Source organism: Zonotrichia leucophrys, chromosome 1 (assembly GCF_028769735.1).
Source record: "Zonotrichia leucophrys gambelii isolate GWCS_2022_RI chromosome 1, RI_Zleu_2.0, whole genome shotgun sequence".
NCBI classification, from domain to species: Eukaryota; Metazoa; Chordata; class Aves; order Passeriformes; family Passerellidae; genus Zonotrichia; species Zonotrichia leucophrys.
The window spans coordinates 80,598,686-80,611,644 of record NC_088169.1 but is presented as its reverse complement, the minus strand read 5'-3'; positions in this window follow the sequence as shown (position 1 = coordinate 80,611,644).

The following is a 12,959-nucleotide window of genomic DNA, read 5'->3' as shown; positions in this document are numbered from 1 at the left end:
CAGTTTATTTTAGCACAGTATAGCATAGCACAGTGTAGTGCTGTGTGGTACAGCATGGCATGGAATGGCCTGCTATGGCATGGCACAGATCAATGCAGCCATATCCTCCTAGAAGCTGTGCTGTGGCAGATGGAAGGCAGGGAGGTGATTCAAGACAATCTTCGTGGTTTAACCAAGGGCAAGTCCTGCCTGACCAACCTGGTGGCCTTCTACAGGGGAGGGACTACAGCAACGAACAAGGGAAGGGCTCCAGATACGGTCTTGTGTAAAACCTTTGAGACAGTCCCCCACACCATCCTTTTCTCTAAATGGGGAGAAGTGGATTTGATGAGTGAACTGTTCAGTGGATACAGAAAGCCTAGACTGTTGCATCCCTATGGTAGCAGTCAACAGCTCAGTCCAAGCAGATATCAGGGATTAGACGTGTCTCTCAGGGGGTCCGTGTTGGGACTAATGTTATTTAATCTCTTCATTAATGTTATAGATGAAGAGATCAAGAGCACTCCGAGAAAATTTGCAGATGACACCAAGCTGAATGGTCCTGTTGACACTCCTGAAGGATGGGATGCCAACCAGATGGACCTGGACTCTCTCAGAAAGTGAGCCCATGGGAACCCCATGAAGTTTAACAAGACCATGTGCAAGGTGCTGCACCTGGGTTGGGAAAATCTCTGGTATCAGCACAGGGTGGGAGATGAGCGGATCAGAGCGTGCAGGTGGATAAGAAGCTGGACATGACCCAGCAATGTGCACTCAGAGCCCAGGCAGCCAAATGTGGCATGGACTACAATAAAAGCCAGCAGGGAGAGGGAGGGGAATTCTACCCCTCTGCTCTGCTCTGCTCTGCTGAGACCCTACCTGGATCAAATATCCAGCTCTGGTTTATGTCTGGTCAATGTCCTTCCAGCACAGGAAGGACATTGACCAACAAGGGCAGTTCCAGTGAAGGGCTAACAAGGTGGTTAGTGGATGGAGCACCTCTCCTATGAAGCAAGATTAAGGGAATTGGGATTGTTCATTCTGGAGAAGAAAAAGCTTTGAGATTACCTAATTGCAGCCTTCCAGTACTTCAAAGGGGCCTACAGGAAAGAGAGAGAGGGACAATTTACAAGGGCATGAGGATGGGTGGGGGAGGCTTCAAGTGGAAAGAGGGTAGGATTAGACTAGATATCAGGAAGAAACCTTTACCATGACAGCACTGAGGCAGTTGAATAGGTTGCTGAGAGAAGTTGTAGATGTCCAGTCCCTGGGAGTGTTCAGTGTCAGGCTGGATGAAGTTCTGAGCAACCTGGTCTAGTGAAAGGTATCCCTGCCCACAGCAGAGGGTTGGAACCTGATGGTCTTTTCCATAAGGTCAATTCCAATCCAAGCCATTGTATGATTCTCTTAAATAATTTATAATATTGTAACATAAGTCCATGTCAATATCCATGCGTCTTGTGCATTAGATACACTGTCATGTCCCCAGAAATCTCAAACTGTTAAAAATTGTCCTTCATGGAAAGACAATTCCTTTACTCTAAAATAAAATTGTCAGTTATGAAGCTTCTGTACATGATCATCGTGGATGCCTCATTTCCATCAAATCCAGAGAATTTCCATCAAATCCAGAGAATTTTTTCCCCCAGGTTTTAAATTGAAACAAATTCAGAGCTCTTGTAACTGCAAAACCCACCAAACATACTCTGGCAGCATAAGTGATTGAGGACAAGAGGAGCCAGACAAGGGCGTTTCCTACTCAAAGAAGTTCCCAGAAGGAGGAAGGACATGCACTTAACTCCAAACACTATCAACATCAGTTGTCACTCTCTCAGACACCCCTCCTTCATCTGTAAGCTGCCACCCACATCTACAGCTGAGCTGCTTTCTGGAGTATGTGCTCTTCATAATGGTGATCTCCCATGTCACAGCTGAGTTAGCTCAGCTTTCTGCTTCCTACAGCCAATATGCATCTTGATTTAAAGCCTGGGATTTCCCAGTGCTGCTTAGCCTTGCCCTGTGTACTTCACTGAGAGATAGGGACTTTGTTTACTTCCTGCAGGCTGATTAGGCTCTGCATCAATTCAATGTCAAGCAGCTTATTCTCCTCATAAATTGCAATGCATAACCAAACTGTCCGGGACATAAACCCCACGTCAGCCCTGCTGGGATTTCACACAGGCACAGCAGCTTTATTTACATGCTTTTTTAAAGTCAGATCAAGTCCTTAGCCTAAGCAATAGGTTTTGAATCGCATTCTTGATGGTAGTAAGAGTATTTGATATGCTTTCTGTGGACATATGCTTAGTCTGACAGATCGGTCTAATTTGGATCAGATGAAGGTCCTTTATGTATTTGGAAATCTTACAGAACTCCTTCCTTGCCAAGTAGTTTTCAATAGACCTTTCATGATAAAGGAGCATGTTATAAAAATATTTCTATGCTCTCAATTCTGGGCATGTTCAAAAGCTGGCACAAGAATGGTGATGGCTCAGTAGTAGTATGAATTAGTGATTTATATGGAGAAAAAGATCAATTTTTTAAATCTTTTCAGGAATGTATGAAAATGTTACTGTGAAAGCAAGGATGACCATTTAGATAGCTTTCCTATAAGGGAAAAATAAAAGTAGAAGCAATAATAATGAAAGCAGTGAAGAGACATGAAATAAAATTTTTAGGAAAATTGTCTCACATCCAGAGGGACTTGGACAAGTTCAAGAGCTGGACTCATAAGAATTTCATGGGGTTCAACAAGGCCAAGTGCAAGGTCCTGCTCGTGGGCAATGGCAGCTCCCTGTACCAACACAGGCTGGGGGATGAGCAGATCAGAGCAGCCCTGCCCAGAAGGACTTGGGGGTGCTGCTGGATGAGCGGCTGGACATGGCCCAGCCATGGGCTCTTGCAGCCCAAAAAAAGCCAATCCTGGGCTGCATCCCGCAGAGTGAGGGAAGGGATTCTGCCCCTCTGCTCTGCCCTTGTAGGACACCACCTGGAGCACTGCTTCTGACTCTGCGTCCCCAACATAAAAAGGACGTGGATCTGTCAGAAAGCGTCCATAGGAGGCCACCCAAATGATCTGCCCTGTGAAAACAGGCTGAAACAGGGCAAGCAGTAATGGTTTAAAAATAGTTTTTAAGCATTTTTTTAATGTTGTGGGGCTTTTAACAGTTTTAAAAGAGGGTTGATTTAGATTAAATAGAATATAAAAAATAAGTGTTTCACAATGAAGGCTATAAAACACTGAAACAAATTACCCACAAAAGTGGTAGATATCCCATGCCAGGAAGTGTTCAAGGTCAGGTTGGATGGGGCTCTCAGCAGCCTGGTCTAGTTGAAGGTGCTCCTTCCAATCCATAACATTTTATGATTCTATGACAATATCATTCTATATTCTGTGTGATAAAGGCAAGAATGAGGGGCCTGTACATAAAATGATGAAAGTTAGAATGAAGCCAGAAAAACAGGCAAAAAACTAAGAGATTCCCTTGCAGACAAATCACCATTTACTAATAAGCCAGAAACCAAAATGCAAAGAACAAAATAAAGATGTCGTAGCCAACATGTCCTAAGGCAGAAGAGTTAGAGACGTGTGGTATCTCCTTCTAAATCAAAATAAAAATGAAAAAAAATGTGCAGACTTCACAAAGTCAGTTAGTTAGGCAACCAAAGGAGAAGTTTTAGGCAGAAAATAACATTCATTTTTCCTCAGCTCTGTCAGCTGGTCTGGAAAAATATATCCCTCTCCCTTAAAAGCTTTCATTTAAAAATAAAAACAGATGTGGTTCTCAAACAAATTACATTTCTTTCATGTCCATCCAAGATGCAGGTTTCAGGAATGTCTGAAACAGCAAATCATCTAAAAAACACCTTCCTGAAACTACAGAAAAAAACCCCAGATCTCTGCTAACCCAGCCCTCCTTGTGGCACAGAAAGGGGTTATTATGCATAAATCTACTCATGCAAAAGACTACCCCTTCTTCTATTACTCGGTAGAAACAGTTTAACATTGGATACAAGATAGAACGTGCATAAAAAGGTAGTACTCCTGACTTATTCAAACCACCTGTCTAAGCATTTAAATGAATAAAAGGAGGAAAAGAATCAGAATGAACATAAAAGGAAGAATATCCCTTTATATCACCACAAGATGTTGGGCTCTTAAGACGAGAGGATATTACAATTCACTTAATAAAACATCTGTAGTGTCACATTGAAGTAGCAAAAGGCAGACAGCTATTGCAAGTGTGGATGCTGTTCTGCAATTATAAAAAGTACAATCTCGTTTTGCCTTCTTTAGTTGCCAGCTAAATATAAGAAAACAAACACCCACTTCCTTATGTATATTGCTGCCTTGTTCTCAAATATACAGACAAGCACTGTAATCTTATGTCTCTTTTTTGTTTTTTTTACTGAAAGAGCTGCTAATTTGCAGTCTGAGTTTTGGTTGGGTTTTTTTTTTTTCAGTTTCTTCATGTCACATAGATCATTGTTTGTGTGTAAGATCTGTGTTCTTCCAAGCTAGTATTTACCACTTACTCTTCTGGGGACCCAAGCTAGTAGGACCTGCATGTAAGCTAGGATTTGTACATACTTAAGATATAATTCTCAGGAAAACTAGCAGAAACTACACATTTTCTCAATATACCAAGGATTAGGTTTGTAATAAAACTTTCTTCCCAAAACTGATGAGCAGAAAATTAAACATGTAGATATATCCATTTGCCACTTCACTGGTGCCCCGTTGAGTCAATTTTCTTAGGGATTGCTTGTAAAATCTTGTCCATCTGTTACATTTTTATCCAGCATAGAAAGTGTTCTTTTTAAGTATTATTTTATATTTTCTTTAATAAAGCATGAAGTGTCAAGCAAATTGTAGCAAGTCTTCAGACTGCAGCAGGATCACCTGGATAGTAATGAAGAACTGAAAAGTATCAGGGTCACTGCTTTATTTTCTGTTTCTTCTCTCGACAATCTCAGCTGATTTCAAGTTTTATATAGTCTGGTTATGAAAAAATGCAAGGCATGTACCTACACTTATATTTTTGTATTTGTGTTATATTTACTTTTACTTACACATTCAATCAAAGAACAATGGTGCTGCATCATCCCGAACAAACTCTGAAATTGAGAAGCCCTGCAAAAAGATGACCAGAAAAATGAAGTTGTATGTTTGCAAGAGCATGTACTGCAGCAGCAAGCTTGTCAACAACTGTGTAAAAATAAAAATAAAACTAGCTACTACTTCCCTTGCACAAGCACATCTGTGATGGAGATTATAGGAAGAGTTTTAAAGACAGAGAAAGATGATAACAGCAAATCACAACTCGCTTTCCCATCTCCAGTAGATGATGCACCCATTTAATTAGTTCCAAGTCTCTGCCAATTATATATTTTGGTGTATTCTGAACAGAGAATAGCATCCTCCTGGAATAATCACAGCTGGGTGAAGTTTCAGGAACGAAATAGCACAAAAAGGAATTTAGAAATACACAGTAAGTCCAAGCACAGAACAGGAAACTCCAGATCATAGCTGGAGGGCTCCTGGCAATAGGGGAAGTATATGAAGGCTTATTAGAAAAGTGATGTGAAGGAAGCTTTCCTAGGGATCCTGTGGAGTTTGCTTATGTCCAAAAAGGATTATAAGAAAGGAAAAAAACTGCCCTGAAAGGACAAAATGTGTAGGCGAAGGGGACAGATTTCTTTTAAGCATTTAATTCTATCTGTCTCAGTCCAAGTATCCTCTACATAAAGAGTTATATCATGGTAGCTTGTTATTTTGTGTTCCAATAACAGAAAGAGCTTGAGAGATTAGTAATATTTGGCGCTTCTTGGCACACATGTCTCAGAAGTTAGAAGTCATTTCATCTCAAAGGCTTTAGGCAGCCCAACATCAAACACACTGTGTGCCCTCCTTTCCATGAGCCGTTTAGAGAAGAGATTGGCTGGACTGGGCATTCAAAGAAATGCTTCTTTATAAATGGGTATTAAAAGAATATTAAAAGTATTCACACAGCATGAGATTATGGGGCTTGAAAATGAGAACATTTATTCTGGGAAAAAAATCTTAGGAGCTTATCCACTAATGCAAAGACATATAAATGACCATTTCAGGTAATACAAGCAGGGTTTGGTTAAAAATACTGCCATGCCACCTACAGTCTATCAAAAGTAGACTTCAAACTTCAGAGAAATATTGTCCTTTGAAGGCATCTAAGTTGACTAACTTGGGTTTACACAGCTTTATTTGGCCAGGTGAATCTCACCCCATCTCATCTAGCTTGCTCATGGGTACAAAAATTGCTGTTCCAAATGCTGCAAATGGAAAGTTGTTTACCAGAAAAGTTGTTGGGTTTTTTTTCCTCCAGTGCCAAATACTTCAGCTGATTTATTCTCTGAAGGCTGAACTGAAGAAACAGCAGATGAAGATAGTTTATTCCTGATTCTGAGAAGTTTACCTGTTTTATAATGTGTTTTGTAGTGAGAGCTAAGAGAGGGCTTTTGGTCAAAACCACTTTCCTCTGAAAATCCTGTTGCCCTAAATCAAAACATTTTTTCTTTAGGTTTCTTGGCACAAATAAAATATCCATAAAGAATGAGTCTATATCAAAATACAAGACCGAAACATGAAAAAAGCAGCAGCAATAATCCAAGTGACTGTAATTCAAAATAAAGAGTAAAGATTTGTTCCATGCATGTACTAAATAGCCCAAATGGATATAATTGAGTACTACGGCACCCTACTTCTTCATTGGTAGGAAATTTCCAAATGTTTGGGGTCATTTTTAAACCTTAATAAAACATAATTTTTAAAAAGGTGAAAGAAATTTTTATTGCCTAGCTCTACATATAACACAGAAAACATTGGCTGTGATAAAACTTAATGAACATCAATTAAATTTTGATTGAGGAGTACTTGCAATTAATTGTTTATAAACAATCCAGAAAGAAAAAAGTGTTTATCAAAAATATTGAGAAAATTAATTTATTTAGAAGTTCAAATAAAATCACAAGCTGCTCATTAACAATTCATGAACATCAAAAAGACTGAATTAATTCTATGAAGGACTTGATATTAGTTGTTATTATCGCCTTACTTCCAAAAGAATGTGATTGTTCTAGAACAATCCTGGTCAAGCAGTTCATTCTAACACCCTCAGCTGCAAGCAATCTAAAATTAGTTTTGGACCCAGCCCAAAATCCCAACCCAATGTAATAAAAAATGCTACCAATCCTTCTGACTTTACCCAGCCACTCAAAATTTCACAGAATTCAGAGGACCCATAAGAGTGTTATTACACAGTTGAATAAAATGAAATTCAAAAACATGTTTCCTAGCCACTTTCATTTACATTCCAGCAAAATAATTAGTTATTGTATAATTATTAGAAATTAATTCAACCCAACTTAGTCTCTCTCCACTAGTAGTCAATAGGAGTTTACTGTGGCTTGTTTCAAAAATTATCTCTCGTATGTTCTAATGTTTCTTGGCTTTTTAGTAAAACCCACTTGATGGTATAGGAGTAGGACAATATAAAGTGCTCACAACAGTGAATTCATAGAAGTTTGAATCCAGCACCATATTTAAATATCACATGCATTCTTTCAAGCCTACACTTTTATCTAGACTTATGAAGATATATTGTTCTACTGTATCTTTCAGAACCTTGTAGAGGGATCATTTAAATCATCTAGAACTAAATATTGCTTCACTGGGGAGAAGCCCCATTCTTTGAAGTGTTCACAGCCACAACAGATGAGGCCCTGAGCAACTTGATCCAGTGAGTGGCATCCCTTCCATGGCAGAGAAGGTGATACAAAATTTTCTTCAAGGTCCCTCCCAACCCAAACCATTCCACAATTCTATGATTCTAGGATCCAAGGGGAGCTTACTACCTCTGTTAATTAACTTAACTTTTCTAAGATGGTCTTGGATGTCCAGTCCATGATGTACACCCCTTGAAACCCTCTCTCCAAAATTTCAGATGCTCCACAACACAGTTCTGCGCAGACTCATGCATCACATCCCTCACCCTGCCCCCATATCCATTGACCAGTGTCCTGAGATTCGATGCTTGAGAGAAGGATCTCAGAGCCCTCACTGAAACTTCCTGTGTGTTTTCTCCTGAGCTAAAGCCCAGCATTTCGTTCTGATTCCAAAGAGACCAACAACTAATTATAAAACCTTTGTTTCTAGCCCAGTTTTGTTTCAGAATCATTCTTTTCTCCAGAATTTAAATTGACTGGCAGTTGTTCCATCTGTTCTAACTTTGAGCTATGGGACCTATTATTACAAATTAGAGTTTTCAACCAAAACCCTGTCCCTGAAAGATTTATATTCAGCACCAGCATGTTTCTGATTTGATCATTCTGTCTTTTCCCCTTCCTTTCTCCCTTTTATTTCCTGTAAACAATCTATGGGTTCACACTGATTATAATAAAAACACGTTTTTACAATGACCTTGCTGTGCCTCTACAGAGAGGAACTGTTAACAGCTACTACTTCCCCAGAGTTATAAAGAAGTAAAGAAGTCGTTTCTAGTCCAGACTTCATTGTCACTGCTCAGCCAACCCATGGACGTGCAACACAGGCTGGCTTTCTTTCCCAGGAGATCCCGTATAACATCCAAACTCATTGCTTCTGATCTGTAGCAAGAATTATGACTAATCAGCTGCATTAAAGTGACAGAGAGGTTGTGTAGCTGTATCTCAACACAGTAATAGTTCCTTTTTATATGCACTGATAACCATTGCTATTTTTATTCCTTTTACTCAGGGAAAGACAAAAAAAAAAAAAAGCTAAGCACAATATCCCAAAAGCCTCTAAGCCTTTTTGCACAACATAGTTTCACAAAAGTATTGACCCCAAAAGTCAGCAAGTGAGCATTAACCATCATTTGAATGGCTAGGGAAAATAATCAGACCTGCCAAGGTAAACTAAAAAAAAGTAGAGTGACTGTGTCCAACCCCAGAAAATAGCCTTTGAACCGATATTTTCTGCATTAAATAAAAAATGAATCATTGAGCTACTCATATCTTACTCTGGATAAGGGTTTGAGGACTAAGACAAACAGATGGATCACAAGTTTTCAACATGGTTGACTCTTGCTTGTTATATACCATGGTAAGATGATCCTGGCAGTAGATTCCCTCCTATATCACTTTCAAAGGAGCTTGTTCATTCAGAATATGGGCAGAGTTCACTTAATAGGATATGACAAATCCTACCTACAGTCCACCTCTACTGAATGTTTAGGATTACATGCCAAGATCGCATGCATTAAATTTGGGTGTCAAAGCAAAATACAACATTTTTTCATGTGCTGTACATGCTTAATTTTCCTTGATTTTTTTTTAATTGAAGAACAATGAAAATCAATCCATTTATTACAGGTGTTAAATATTAATGTGGGGCATTTAATATTAGCAGTCATTATTAAAAGAAGGAACTTTAATGTCTGTCAGACCCTCTGGCTAAAGAATCTCTAAAGTACCTACCAAAGTAATAGAAAATTTCCAGTCTTCCAGCAGGCATTTATCATTCTCATTACATGAGCCTTCCTGAAGCCAGATGGTCCTTTCCAGAATGAAAAACACAAAAGGAACAATCAAAGTAAGTGGCTGTACCCAGCAAACAACCAAGCTACATTTCATAGCTCATGTGTGTGCAAATTTCTTCTGTCAGCAGGAAGGATGGTTCTTCCTGCAACCACGTGGGATTTAAACTGCATAGAGCATCCTTGATCACATTTCTCACCAGTGAAAGTGGTGCATTGCAACTGTGCCTCCTGCAGAGACACACATACACGGAGAAGAGTCCAGAACTGAGACTGGTTTTAGTTATCTGTTTCTAAAACAAAAAAATCATGGCCCTGCTTTACCTCAGAGAAACCAATGATGAGCAATTTGCCGCTGCAAAGAGCCACCCAGGTCAGTTCAGCAGGAGCCTGTTAACTACAGAAGAGGTGGGAGATAGCATCAGCTCTTGCAACTGAATTCCTCTAGAGTTTTCACTAAAGATGGACTGTCCTGTGCTAGTTAGTTTATAGGAAATACTTTAATTTTGATCTCTCTGTCTCATTGCATCTATCTATTGATGATTACAGAGAAACTTACAGTATTAAAAACAAGTCAAAGGGCTTCCAGACAATACTACAGGAACACATACAGAAGACCTTATTCTCTCATGAAAACCCAAGTGGAAGCCACCACCCTGTGCTAAGTTTCTAGCTCTCCATATGGCATTCCTTGATTTTTTAAAATCTTTTACTAACTCCACTAGTCCCTTCTTCATTTCAGTTTCCTTGAAGTCCTCTTTGCACCATTAAATGACACTTCCTCAGAGGAAGAATAACATCATAAACTTCTAACATCTAATCTCTAATATCTATTATCTTCTAATTTATACGCAGACACTAGTAATGTCCTATTAGAGAAAAGCCCATTACTCTCACCTCTGTTCCATGTTAGGGAAGAAATATGTGTAGCTCTCTATGAACTGGCTCTTTTAAATACACAGAAGTTGATAAATTTAGTTAGTTAAAGAACAGGGTATAATAGCCATTTATTTGAAGAACATAAAAGAAAGAAATACTTTCTTTTCTTTGTTTTATAGTAGGGTATTCCTAGTTTTGGAAATGTCAACAGTGCAATCCAAAGGTACTGCACTTGCTATCTATGAGATGGAATTTAACAATGATGTATCAAAGAAAAATGAAACAAGAGCAAGAAAAAAGCCATCTTTGAAGACATAAAAATACCGCTAAATGAAAGTGAAAAAAAAATCAATGCAGATTTGCAAGAAATTGAAAGTTATTGCTGAAATGTTGTTGCACTGGATATGCCTCTTCACACCCATCCTCTCACTTTATTATTTAGCAAATATAATAAATGTTGCCTATCCTACTCAGGGTACATGAAGGTCCATCCTCTTTTTCATTTCATTTTTTTCCTGTTGATGCTCAGAAATTTTCACAAGTAAAGAGCCAAGGATTTTGGCTGGAAGAAGTTTTGAAAAAGGAAAAATGCATGAGGAGAAAAAGATAAGTTCAGAGTAATGGGTTAGACATGCTTCATATCATTTCACTAACCAACACTGAAAAGTCAGAAAACCAGAACAATCAACAAAAAAAAACATCAAAATGTCAAGGAATATATAAACTTTCAGCTTTTTTATTAAAGACCTTTAATTTTCCAAGAGTTCTAGTGGAAAAAGCATGCCAAGAAATATTGCCATGTAAAACCAAAAGATTTATATATATATAAAGAATAAAATCTGTGTGGGGAGCATCTAAATGAGCAGCAGATATAACGTGACACTGGAGGAAAGGAGAATATTAAAAAAAAACAAACATGTTTGGGTTATTCAAAAAACAATAAAAAGTAGACGAATAGTAACAATAACTGCCATGCTGTTGTAAGGGACTCAAAGCCCTTGGCTGTTCAGATCTATCCACTCAGACCGCCAGCAAAGACCTTATAGTCTCTTTTAACTTTTCAGGAGAATTTGTTCCTCATAAATAAAATTCAAAAGAAAAGAGACTGCAGAAAAATTAGGCAATTGATTCAGAAGAAACAAATAAAAACATAGCCTAAAAGGAGTAGTCCAAACCCAAGAAATATATAAGAATCATGAAGGTTTTGGAAGAAATATTGTATTAGAATCCCAGATAAAATATGTGCAATAATTCAAAAGGAAAACAAAGCAATCTAATAACATTCTGCATGGCTCAATGGGAAAGTTAAGGAGGCTGTCACAAGGAAAAGGTCAACAGTTAAAAAACTGAAAGCTTGCTCAAATAAGGGAAACAGGTCAAAAGGAAAACAGGTCATTTGGAGGGTTAGGACTGCCGAGCATGCACAGGCTAGCTTTTTTATGGTGGTCACATATTCATTGGATACTTCAAGAGGGGCTTGCAGGTGAGTTAACCAGTGGAACTGCTTGATGAACAAAGTATGAAAAAGAGGTTCAGGGAGCATAATTCCACAGTGAAAAAGCTCAGTGAATTCTTACCATAAGCCTTTCCCATCCCACGTACAGGAAATACCTTCATATCTAATTTTTTCTGTATTCTATAGGTCACAGAGGCTTGACACAATACAGACAAATACATGCAGTGTTTTAAACCCCACAGGCAACTGAGACATCACTAAGACTGGATGGCATTCATCTGAGAGAACCAAAGAAACTGTGAAACTGCAGAGCCACAGCTGGTATGTGTCAAATACAGCACAGCTAGAATTCCTCTAGAGTGCTAGAGGAATGGTGGGGTGCCAAGGTCATTTGTCCACAGAAAAGGGTCAGGCAGGGTCTCATAAGCACAGACTGCCAAGCCTGACCTCCAGCCTCAGCATGACAGGAGAGTCTGTAACACAGTGAAAGGTCACAGACCCAAGGCAGCCTGCTGGGAAAGTCTCAGCACAGCACCCGTGAAGGGAATTCCTGACTTGGTTCAATGGCTGTGTCTCTAGGCTGATCCAAAAAACATCCTAGGTTTGGTTGCCCAGGAAGGTTTTAGGAAGGTTCTTTTGGGAAAGACCATCAAAGAAGCAATGATAAGAGGTTAAAGAAAAAGCCCTTTTATGGATGTGAAACAGTTTAAAGGATGGGAACCAATAGGCAGGGGGTCAATGGTCATTTTGCAGAGTGGAGAAAAAGAATCTACTATATGGAACCACAAAGCAACAGCTATCATCAGAAAGGCCTCTGAGAACAAATCACAAAACTTTATGTTGCCACTTGTGGCATTCACATTTTCTGAAAAAATCCCTTCACCGAGGATTTTTCTCCTAGGAAGATGAGAAGCCTCATAGAAAAGGAAAACAATAACTATCTGATTTGCTTCTCCTGTGTTTTGCTCCTTCAGAATGTGTTTGGAGATTGTTTACCACAGGTGATTGTTTCATTGGCTTTCTGTGAATTGTTTTGACTCAATGGCCAATAAGGGTCCAGCTGTGTCGGGACTCTGGAGAGAGAGTCACGA